This window comes from Peromyscus eremicus, chromosome 13 (genome assembly GCF_949786415.1).
Source record: "Peromyscus eremicus chromosome 13, PerEre_H2_v1, whole genome shotgun sequence".
In the NCBI taxonomy this organism is placed as follows: Eukaryota; Metazoa; Chordata; class Mammalia; order Rodentia; family Cricetidae; genus Peromyscus; species Peromyscus eremicus.
Window position 1 is genome coordinate 24,958,505 of NC_081429.1, and position 10,248 is coordinate 24,968,752.

Sequence of the window (10,248 nt, forward strand, 5' to 3'; positions counted from 1 at the left end):
AAATAAATTGGGCTTGTTTATCTCACTCAAAGATGTGGCCCCATATGATAACACTCACAGGTAGATTGCTACTATATTCTGTCTTTTGAGTATTTATGTGTTTTCCCAGCATTCTCTAGTTTTCTTTCTTATCCTCCAATCGCTTTTTAGTCTCAGCTTCCCCATATGGCCCTTAAGTCATTGGACACACAGAGAGAAGCTAGGGATAGACTTCATGTTCTCCTGTAGTTGCCCTTAATCCCTTGTCATCCATATTTGCCTTAATTTTCTCACAAACTTCAGGCAAAACTGACTTCTAGAAGCACATTTACAGTATGCTTTATATATAAAGAGAATAATATTTTTTTCCTACTCAATTCTGCCTCAATTGGAATTATTTCATTTTCACTTCTGGCTTCCATCTCTACAACTACTGCATAAGAAAGTGTAATTTCTTCCCAACGGTGCATTCTTGCTGTCGTTTTCTGGTAGAACTCCAGTAGGTTTGTTCACATGTGTTTGATCAGATGGAGCTATCACCAGGCAGGACTGAGAGACTGTATCCACTGCCCCAGAGAGATGATGTGGTTTCCTCTAGCTTGAGGAAACCACATCACCCCTGTGAGCCCCAGCTCTGGATAACAAGGGGGTTACCACCCATGAGTCTCTCTTCTCTAATGAGCTCTGGGAGGTTATGTAATAAAATGCTTAGCATAGTTCCTTGTATGTAACATCACACAGGTACTGAGTGCTAGCCAACAGAGGGGATGGAACTCTGCACATGCACCAAACACAGCAGCGGCATCCCCTCATCTGCAACATCTCCTTCCCCTTCTTTCAGGATGTCTCCACTGTACTTGTGGACACTATAATTTTAATTGTTCATATGTGGTATTTAAAATGGCAATTTAGAATTTTTACAGCTCTATCTTACCTAGAAATGATTTGTTGAGCCATGTCTGTAGCAGGGATTGACTGTTTGTGAAACTACAATTAATTACTTTTCTATCAAAGGGATTCTGGTATATGGTAAAGCTCATACTTCAGTGCTCTCATCCTGTTTTAAACATCCCATAGTTCAATCAAACATCAAACATACATGTCAACTTTACTGGGAGTGTACCTTTGTCATAATGCTTAATGTGGGTCACATGAATATCCACATTCTATTTTAGGTCTTTGACGAACCTCAAGGACACTATCAGAGGGGGTAGAACCCATAGGATGTGGGTGACATAGGCGTGCTGTGGGATGTCGTTCTGTATGCTGTGAATATGTGTTGCCCTTTAAAAGTAGATTCAATAATCTACCCTTCCATCCTATCATATCTATGTCATACATTTCTATATCAAAGGAAGGTCAATAATGATTAATAATCCACTAAGACAAATATTTATCGAGTGCTAAATTCTGGGTACTTGGAATGCAGTAATGCAGACAGCTTTTCTATACTTTTTATTGATAGTTTTATGAAACACAAGAGTTAGATGTTTCTAGGACTGATAATTATTACCATTTAATTTAATTTAATTTTTCTTTGTTCTGAAACAAGACAGATGTGGTGAAAATTCAAGTGTTTTGGAAGATGGTTGAGATAAATTTTAATTTGAATTTCTCTGCTGAATGATTTGTGAAGTGGGTAGATTATTTAAATCTCCTGAGTTAAAGTCCACAAGTGGAATGCACTGAATTGAGGGGATTTGCAGGAGGAAGGAATGTAGTATGCAAATGGAACAACAAATGAAGTGCCAGTGATACTAGAATCTTTTTGTTTTAATTAATTTTTTTCACACAGTGTTTTCTGATCATTTTCCTCTCCTCCAACTCTTCCTAGGTCCTCTCCACCTCCCTACCCATACAATTTTATATTCTCTGTCTTTCTCCCTCTCTCAGTCTCTCCCTCTCTCCTAAAAAAATGGTCCAAAACGAAGCAACAAAACCATGCAGTTCCTTTTGTGTTGGCCAACTATTCTTTGACGTTGGACCTTTCCTGGAGTTTATACACCCAGTGACAGACACTCTACTGGAGAACACTGATTTTCCCTTTGCCAGCAGGCAAAAATTACGAATAGCTTCTTAGTTAGAGGAGGAACCCCATGTCTACTCCACCTCAGTGCTAGGATCCCATCTGGCTTGAATCTGGCAGGTCTTATACATGATGCCACAGTCTCTGTGAGTTCGTATGTCCACCAGTGGGAGACACTGTTTCTTTGGACTCATCCACCACCTCTCGCTCTGAAAATCTTCCCAAGTATTCTTCCACATAAATCCCTGAGCCCTGAGGTGAGGGCTTCAATGAAAACATCCCATTAATACATCAGAAGTTGTTTTACTATGGCTTCTAGTGTCTCAGATGATATGTAAGACTTGGTGGATTCAGAATTCAAATTCAGTTCAAGATTGTAGTCCCGTTCCTCTGACTCTGTGGTACATACATCTGCACTAGGGAACAAAAGACATACACCGGCATGCATCTTTCCACTTCCATTTTTTTCTCTTTTGTTTTTAATTTTCCTTTAAACTTTCATTTTTCCTTCTGTCTCAAAACAATCTTGCTACCACCCTGTGCTCTCACTCTTTTGATTTGAGAAGACCCCCCCCAAGAAGGCTCATTCCTTTGAAGCCCACCTGCCTATTTATTTGTTTGTGATTTACACAAGTTCCTTCTCTGGACCACATTCTCAAAGTTTTGTGTACACTGTCCTCTCAATTGCATAGCACAATGAAAGCCACATGAAGAGGCAGGAGTTTGTGCCATCACAATTACTGGTACAAATAACATAATCTTTTAGACCTAGGTTACTCATCTCTCAGATGAACAAGTTGGTTGAAGTAAACACGAGGCTTCTCCACTCTAATTTTTGGAGCTCATATACAGAGTTGGTTATCAGAGTATCTTGTCCGTTCCATTTGAAAATCCTGTGAAGGTACCTATTCCATTATATTCTTTTTACATAAAATACCTTTTTCTCAGTGCTGAGTTAAATTCTCCTCATTATATAATATTTAGAAAGAGAAAGGAAACATAAAACAAATAATCCCAAGTTTTCATTGTGAAGAGACAAAACTTCATCAGTTTAACCTGTTCAATATATATTTTCCTTATGAGACTGCAGAATTTCCATGTTAGTTACCTCACATTCTGTAATTAAACCTCTAATATGCTGCCTTAGTTTGGAAAGTTAATAGATTGGGAGATCTTATCCAGCCTAAACTCCATATGATTCCCTGATCCACTGTGTGTCTCTCTCCTTCCAAAAGACCCTAATAGTGGAGTTCATTCATGTCTTTTAACAGCTATAAGAAATGGCATGGGAATAGCCTGCACACCCCTCTATTGATGAAGTCATGGAGGTGCAGAGAGGTTCACAGCATTCCTGAAGTCATTTAAATATATTTGTCCAAGACTAGATTCAAAATTACTCCTTTTATATTAAAATTTTCCGGCTTTTTAAACACATGAAGGTATTTTTGTAGGATTTTGTAGGCTAGGTAAGATAACAGGCCCCCAAACAGACATTTTAAAGACAGTTCTCATCTAGAAAAATCAATAACTTGTAAATGTTAGGCAAACATGAGCATTTTACTTATACTATGTCAAGTTCAGTGTTGAAATTCTGAAAATTTGTGTTCAGAAATATAGTCTAAAACACTGCTTCCAGAAAATTACATTTCATAAAGGAAATAAAGGATGGCCAGGGAGAGAAAACTGCATCATGCCACCCCCCTCCTTTCCAACTGTGTTTAAGGCACTTACACAGCATCAGGAATCTGAGACTGTTCAGACTCTCAAAAAACATTACACAAATATTCTCCCAAATTGGCTACACACTGAGCAAGTTCAATGACTGCCCTGAACTTGAATACATCTTTGAAATTGTCAATTACAGCTCAGTTTTAAGAATGCTGGTCAATAGCAGCGATGTGCCAACTTTGTTGATGCTGTTATTCGGCACTTTATGTTAGGAAAGCCAATACTCAGGCTGCCGTCTATAGCTAATGAATCCCGAAATGCTCAAGCATTTGTTTTGCTGGTCTCATTCTTATTCATGTGTATTACTTTAGTGGGAAAAAATTCAACATATACTGCTAAGTAACCATAGCAAAGAAAATATAACCCAATGCATTTTTAAAAACGCCTTCCAAACATTCAGCTTCCACCAGAAAGTAAAACAACGGCATTAGAAACTTACATAGGCTTTTTGGAAAGCATTGAGGGTTCACTAGATTTCACTGCAAAGGTCGTGTAGGTATATGTGCTCATGTGAATTTATTCTTCACTCAAACAGATTGAAAACATTTTAGGGCCAGAGAGACGGCTCTGTGGGTAAAGGCACTTGCCACCAAGCCTCAGGACCTGACTTCAGTCTCAGAACATACAAGGCAGAAAGACAACCGACTTCTACAAGTTGTCGCCTGACCTCCACGTGTGTCCTTCAGCCTATCCCACCTCACATACACAAAACAAATAAATATGTAAACAGATATTTTAGGACACTTTCCCCTTTTCCTAACTTTTCTCATACCTTCCCTTTTAGTTTTTAGATGACGCTCCTTTATCTACTCTACTTGCATTTTCTAAGATCCAGTTTCTCATCCTTTTCAGAGTCTCCTTAGTCTTCAGTTTCATGCCTTTATTCACATTTCTTACAGGAATATTTAGCTTTCTGGACTGTCTGTGGACTAGCAACTGATTTGTACATACATACTCTCTTTCCATTATTTGGAAGGCTCCCCACCCAGTCTGATGGAAGCTGCAGTCATGACTCCTTGTCTCCATGGCATCCTCTAACACCATGAGACCCATGATGCTTCCAAACTGCCAGTATACAAATATTTATCAGTGGTTTGAGAAACAACTTATAGAGAAACATGTAAACTATTACCAAAGCCCGATGTTTTAAGTTTAGACTAAATAATCTCATACCTTTGGGGGGCACTCAAATGTATAATAACAATAAATAAATTTTAAAGGTAGCTTATGTTCAAAACTGTCATTCTTCTAGTCACAGTTGTTATTGTTGTTTTTACTCTTTTGGGGGGGGCTGCCACCCAGCTCACAAATAAATCACACACGGAGGCTTATTCTCACTTATATATGCCTGACCTTAACTTAAATTATCCCATATACCTTTTGCCTCTGGGCTTTTATCTTTCTCTTACTTCTGTATATCTTATTTTCACTCTTACTCCATGGCTGGCTATGTGGCTGGGTGATTGGCCCCTAGCATCCTCCTCTTCTTGTTCTCTTGCTCTTTATTTCTTTTCCTCTCAGATTTCTTCTTCTATTTATTTTCTCTGTCTGCCATCCCCGTCTATTCTTTCTCTTGCTATTGGCCGTTCAGCTCTTTATTAGACTATCAGGTGTTTTAGACAGGCACAGTAACACAGCTTCACAGAGTTAAACAAATGCAACATAAACAAAAGTAACACACCTTAAAATATTATTCTACAACAATAGTAATATCCAATTTACCAATAAAAATTGACTACACTTATAGTACTTTCGCTGTAAGACTATACTCACATGGTACTTTGATATGCATGTCCTTTTAAAAGGTTGAAGTCAACAACCCATCTCAAAACTTACATTCTTCAGCAGTAAGAACACTGAGAATTATTTTTCAGCAATTGTCAAATGCATAGTAATTACCATGCTGAGCAGTGGATCTCTAGAATATCATTGTTCTTTGGATTTTTCCCCCAACAAAGCCACCAGTATCAAGTGTTGCTGGCTCTGTATTGATTATTTTAATGTTACTGGAAGCCAAACAAAAGCCTACCTCTACTATACCACACACTTTCATATTTATCTAGAAGTTTTAAAGGATTTGACAGAAAATAGTAAGTCCTTTGAGAACAGGACCTATGTTATCCTCATCCTTAAACTCTTATTGCTAAATATAGACAGATGCTAAAATAACCAAATGTATACACCATAAACATGAAAATTAAGCAAATTCAACTCACAAAGGCAAGTAGTTGCATTTTTATGATATTCAAAGTAGCCAAAACATCATGTGTTTGCATGTTGTCAATTCTGAATTAATATTGATATCCTGACTTTATGAGATTTCTTGGAATGTCTTCTTATGTAGTAGAAACTTTGGTAATTTTAAGTCTAAATGGGTCTTAAACAAACAGATTTTAAGATTGTATCTCAATAAAGATAATTATCAAAGAGACAATAAGTTTTTAATAAAATAAGAAGGAAAATCATTTAAAATGCTTTGGTGCAATTGATGTCCATAGGAATTAAAGGGCAAAGTATTGCAAGATATGATCAAAATATATATCAAAACATTACACCTATGCTTTTAATTATAACAGAAACTTCAGTGTATTTCTCTGTCTTTAAACAAAAGAGAAACATATACTGAAACACTTTAAGTTACCTTCATTATAGGAAGGAGATCTTTCAGAGCTAGTGTACCTCATCCACATCCAATTTGTACAGAATTGAAAACTGTTATATGAAGACATTTATAAAAAAAAGAAAGAAACAGGGCAAAGGTTGGAGGAGGCCAAAACTCATGCATTCTGAGTAGAATAATTTTAACTCTTAGACAAGGAAGACAAAAATAGATGACCCGAGCATCCTGAAAATTAATTGAGTCAAGCCAATCCATTCCTACTTTGACCCTTTCCCCTCTAAGACACATTCTAATTGTGTCCCAAAATAGTTTTCTCTACCGTCCTCTCTGTCTTTGCACTGCCATTTCCTCCTCAAATCAATGTTAACCCTTCCCTCTTCATAGACACTAAACATTCTCCAAACTAAAAAAAAAATATTCATAATTGATGACACTTGCAGCTTTTCTGCAACCAGGGGTTATATCTGGTGCTCATTCATTCATTCACTGACTTGTTTATTCATTCCAGGGCCTGTTTAGCACATGTACAGGGAAGAATTATATCTTTGATTTCAAGCATAAATTGCAGTGCAAGTTGATGCAGAGAACAACACACAAAAAGACAGACAAGAAGAAAGAGAACTCACAGCACAGCACACTGGACTGTCCTATAGATGTCCACATGAAGGTGTTCTGAATACTCAGGGACATGGCATGCAATTCTACACAGTCTGTATTTGGGGGATATCACTTGCCTTAGCAGATATTTAAATTTTCTTTGAATATCGTTTCTGTCACTTAGGGAGAAGTGATGTCCAGTCCCCTGGCCAGCATAAGAAAGGCGTAGACCTTTCTACCCTGCAGAGGTAGCAGAGTAGCATCACATATAAACATATGAACAGTCAGTCAGCAGAAAATTGATTCAAATATTCGTGTAGAGAGAGAATCAGACTGATAACTTTTCCCTACCCTGGAAGATTGCCATAGATCTTCCTTTTGAGCATCTGTTTATGGAATCCTTAGTTCCGATTTGTAGGCTGCCAATTATGGATTTAGGAATCAGAGGTACATTTACCCCTTAGATGTTGACCTTGGGTGTTTCTCTCGATTGCTCTTCCCTTCGTTTTTTGAGACAGGGTCGCTCACTGAAACTGGAGCTCACCAATTGGTTGGATCGGCTGGCCAGTGAGCCTGCAGGATACACCTCTCCTACTCCCGGTACTGCACAACTACATCTGGCTTTCTATGTGGATCCCGGGGATCCAAACTCAGGTCCTGATGTTTGCACAGAAAGCAGCCTACCCCCCCGAGCACCTCCCCATGCCTGCATGTGAGGCTTTGTTGAGCTCTCCTGGTTTATCAGACCTTCATGATTTCAGACAGGAAGTGAGCCATCTGAGCTCCAGGTCTCGAGCCTGTCTCCCACTTTATAGATATCGGGACCTGATTGCTTCTAAGATGGTGAGAATCAATTCCTTATACTGCCCAATGGTGATACCGCCTATTGTTCCATTTCTCCAAAGAACCCTGGTGCATGCACACCTAGCTAATAGTTTGCTTTCTAAACAAAATATAGGTCTTCCTTCACACCTGAACTTTTAGGCTACAGTTCAGTACTCCACAGGAGAGGGGAAAATTAAGGTGATAGAGAATATTCTACTGCATACAGAGAAAACATATCTGTATGGGGTATTTTCTATAACTCATAATGGGGTTATTTCAAATTCCCCAGCATTTCTTAAAACAATATTCTTATTCAAAATATCTAGCAAATACTCAGATGACAATGATTTATCCTAATCTCCAGGGAGAAGTAAGGGAGTTTTTCTTCTGCTTCCCAAATGTGTTCTCCACATTGCAATACCTACTTCATATTTCAATTACAGTTGGAACTTTGAAAAAAATTGAAACGGTAGTGTGTCTCTTTTGCATCATGACTGGTATAAGTGACCCATTACTGCTTTCATCAAAATTAGTTGTGCATTTCAGATTAACAGTCTGAGGTAATTATAGAATTGAAGAAACAGCTTCGTGCACCTGCATTTAGATTTCCTTTAAAACAATCTTACAAACTCTTATAAAGCCTTTGATGCCTTTTTTAGTTCTTTCCTTTCAAGAGGTTCCAAGAGGTACTAGCTCTGATGAACCACCCCTCCTTTACCACACTCTGTTAAAATCATCCCTCACTATGAAGTTATGTTTAATTTTAGTGTGGTGGATAGAGTGGTTGCATAGCAGCGGTATGGGCCAAAACATCATCAAGCTTTCCCTACATGCAAACTGAATGTCTTGGTGCTCAGCTCAACTCCTTTGTTTGACGAGTGGGAAACCTTTCATTGACTCAATGGGCAAATGGAGCAGAATCTCAAAGTTGTTTTCCATAAACACAGACCCCAGGGATAATTGTGTGGGAGGTCAGTCAGTTAGAAGGGACAAGGCCATGCAGGAATTTGGGGGATTTAATATCAATTTGAATAATGCAACAGCATTTTCTGAATGGTGTGGGCAAGGCAATTGATTCCTGGCCCTTGTGGAATTGATAGAGTTACAAATCTATTAGAATGAGCTGATGACATGTAGCTGGTTTGCTATTACTATTCCAAATAATTGATGTGATCAGTCTATAAAGAGAAGAGGTTTATTTTGGCTCATGGTTTTGGCTCAGTCTGTGACTGGCTGGTCCCATTGCTTTCTTGCCTGTGGTCAAACAGGACAGTATAGTGATAGTGTGTGGTAGGATTATTCATCTTTTGGCTGGGACATAAAAGAGAGGATGAAGAAGGGGCATTGATCCAAGTCCCCTTAAAGGCATGAACCCAGTGACTAGACACCTTCTCACTAGATTGCACATCTTGAAGTTTACACCACCTCTACAATGGGACTATGGGCTGGGTACCAAACATTTAATGGATGGCCTTTGGGGAGACGATTATTCAAACTACAGCATGTGGCATTGGTCTAGTGTCTGTTATATTCCCAGGAGACCCAATTTTTTTATCTTTAGATTTTTAGAACTAAAAGTTTAAGATATGATAAAGCCTTGAATTTGCAGTTCTCAAATAAAACATGAGCTTTTATTTTTTTCTAGAGAATTTGAAATTCGACATGTAATGCTATATTAAGCTGAATAAGAAACAAAAACTTGCATCAGGCTTTTATCTTCAGGAAATGTGTCTGGGGCTGGGAAGAGGCTCAGCAGTAGAACATTTTCTGGCACACAGGAGGCCTTGGATTTGATCCTCAGTACTGGAAGAAAAAAAAGAAAAAGGCTAATAGGTATTCTTTTGATTGTTCTGACTTGCAAACCTTTTCTACTGAAGTTATGGCTGGAAATGCTCCTCTCCATGAGAGCCTCCTGGAGGCTTTCCACACAGTAGACTTCCTCTCTCTCTCCTTTTTTCTCATCATTCTGTCCCTCTCTTCTGCTCTCCATCTGTTGAATTCGAGCATCCTTGGGTACAACTAACCACTAAACACAAAGATAATTTATAGTTTTCCTTTAGTTTTTGTTATTTTTCACTCCCATAGCAACTTAAACATTATATTTTACAGACACCAACACATTGAATCATCACAGTAACCCCCAGTTACGCCATCATAGTCTTCTTATATGAACCTGCAATTTACAGAGTTTAAGAACAGCCAGAAAGCATCAGACCCTTATTGGGGTGTCACTTTTGCTTTCGCACAACTGCTCTTACTCCTGACCTATGTTGGCTTCTATAAAAAAACAATCATAGCTGCTTGATCCAAATTCTAAGTGTTACTTTGGGCAATCATCCAAAATATGAGTATGTAGTTTTCAACAGTATCTGGTCATCCTCTAGAAGAGAGGAGCTGAATCTGTTAAACTCACTCCATTGAACCATCAATCAAACAATTGGGCTTCCAGCAAAAGATAAAAATATGCAGCTAT